General features: G+C 40.3%; 1 long non-coding RNA gene across 1 annotated transcript; it reads left to right on the forward strand.

Moving 5' to 3' along the window:
* Positions 1 to 238: 238 nt before the first annotated feature.
* LOC122374993 lies at positions 239 to 2,267 on the forward strand. The gene is made up of 2 exons (XR_006255316.1): positions 239 to 453; positions 2,152 to 2,267. It is a non-coding gene; the product is annotated as an uncharacterized LOC122374993 (long non-coding RNA).
* Positions 2,268 to 2,597: the final 330 nt, after the last annotated feature.

The raw sequence follows: 2,597 nt of genomic DNA on the forward strand, positions 1-2,597 counted from the left end.
TGAAATTCAATATTTCCGAGTTAAAGCATTTCTCGATGTTGTGAGTGCCGAAACCGGTAATTGTGAGCCAGGGACCCCATTTTGGCTATCTCAACTCAAATCTAATGTTAAGGTGGGAGGGTCCCTTTAACATTATGAACAGGGGACGACGAAATTTGCCACGCTGTGCCTCACCGTTAGGGTGCAGGCCCCGTGTAAAGGCGGACATTTGGCCAGATGGGGATTAGAAGAAAAAAAAACATGTTCTTGATATTATCAAGAGCTTTGGAAACTGCATACGTTCCATGCGCTTATGAGACATTTGTTGCGCAGTGTGTCCTCCCTGTATATTGCCGCCAATTTCTCGGCATTTTCAGCGGTTCAAACGTTTCTTCTGGGTTTCCGTTATTTGAAAAAGGTGTCTAATCGCCCGATCAATGTAGTGGAAGGGGTGAGTCGGCCAGTGATGTCGAGGTAAGCCACCAATTAAGTGCAGCCTGCTCTTCAGTCTTCATGGACTAGACTGAGATGCTTTTTATTTCTGAGTATAATTTGAATTATAGCCCCATTGGTGTGACATCGTTCCTCACTTGTTGCAACAAAATTTGTTACTTCTTTATCCATTCATATTCTTTTCCTAAAGCTGCTGTTATTTTTTCGCAACTTGTTAGGTCACAACCCTTTCACTAAGCCTTTACGCAAGCCCTTCGTAACCCTTTCGCAGCCTTTTTATAACTTATTCGAAACAACCCTTTCGTAAACTCATGGTAACCCTTTCTCAGCCTTTTATTAGTTTATTCAGAGTAACCCTTCATAATTTATTTTTAACTATGTGCAATATTTTCATAGCTCATTCAAAATAACCCTTTCGTAAATTATTTGCAACCCTTTCACGACATTTTCCTGACTCATTCGAAAGAGGCTTTTCATTAACTTATTGTAACCCTTTCACAGCCCTTTCATAATTCATTCAAAGCAAAATTCTCATAGATTATTTGTGACCCTCTGACAACTTTTTCATATCTCATTCATAAAATCTCTTCATTAACTCATTGTAACTCTTTCGGAACCTTTTCGTAACTCTTTTGAAGGAACCCTTTTGCAAATTCTTCATAACTCTTTCACAGCCTTTACATAACTCATTTCAAACAACACTTTTGTTAACTTGTTGGAACCCTTTGGCAAAATTTTCATAACTCATTCGCAGTGTCCCAAAATTTGTCAATTTGGGTGGAACAAGACATCCAAATGAAAATAATTTTCCACTCCTACCTCCAACTTTCAAGAGCAATTTACTACTCATGAAAGAGCATCTACTTGCATGATCGCATCAGATTCTACCATTGTACAGAGAAGTGTGCAATTTTTCCTTCTTCTGTTCTTTATTTTTTTTTTTGGGGGGGGGGGGGGCAGGGCTAACCTTATCAAGAATATACCACCCTCATCCCTTTTTGGAGAGGAATTTTCCCCTCTAACACCCAAGCATTAATATGATTTTGTGACACTGCAGTCATTCGACACTGCCCTTTTGTAAATTATTTGGAACCCTTTCACAACATTTTCATAACTTGTTTGAAGTGATCTTTCATAACTACCTTTGACATCAGCTTCCCAAGTATGTATTGATCTTCCCTATTTAACATTGATGTAACAAGTAGTGCCTACTAAATTTATTAGTATGCCATTACCACCCAATGTCATTACAACATGCTGCTGAAATCAGAACATGTGTCACTCATGTGCAGTTTCAAGGTTGTGGTGGCTCTGCAGTCTGCAACCCACTTCATTAAACGGCTGCTTGTTAACTCCTCAGATAGTAGGCATATTTTTCTAAGTCTAACCTGCATATATTTATTTAGGCTGCTTTGAAAAATTGACTTACTTTCTTTGAAATTGGTATCCCATTTGTCAAGTACCTAGGTAATATGCTCTTTTTTCTGGGCTGATTCATAGTAGTGGCAGTGTCAGTTATCAGTTTGTATTTATTGTTTTACAAATTAGAATATTACCATCAGGCTGCTCACGCATGAATGTGAAGTTTCACTGGTGGGGACCGAAATTCCTCATAATATCTATTTACCTAGGGCTAAGGGGTTTTAAATATGAGCCTTCTGGTGAATGACAGTGACACTGAAGAAAATGTTTTTGTGACAATTTGGCTTTTCTTTCCAGATGAGTGCGACACCTACGTGCATCAACGTTTAGTGGACCTAAAGGACATCGTCAGCACCGAGATTTGCCAGCTGGAAACGCAGTGGGGCTACACGCAATGGAGGCACGCGTACCACTCGTCCTAGACAAAGAAACGTCCTCCGTGCTTCCGACGAACTTCAATCGGCGCGAAATTCCTAAACCTCGAGTCACGAGTTCATTCAGAGTAAAATAGCATGGCGAGGAAAAATCACTGTTCGGGACGAAAAGTGGAGTTCAGTAATGTAGATAAAGCCGGCCGTCACAAAATCATATTGTTCTTGTTTTTACCCTCCTGCCATGGATTTCCTCGGCCTCCAAAGCGGGATGCAGCTGCGACTGCTACTTCTAAAAGTGTGTAAAAGTCATGAACCTATCGGACGATAAGTCGTGATCTCGATTAACTTCGCCACGAGGTTGCGAACTTA

This window comes from Amphibalanus amphitrite, unplaced genomic scaffold (assembly GCF_019059575.1).
Source record: "Amphibalanus amphitrite isolate SeventyFive unplaced genomic scaffold, NRLGWU_Aamphi_draft 001753F_arrow, whole genome shotgun sequence".
NCBI lineage: Eukaryota > Metazoa > Arthropoda > Thecostraca > Balanomorpha > Balanidae > Amphibalanus > Amphibalanus amphitrite.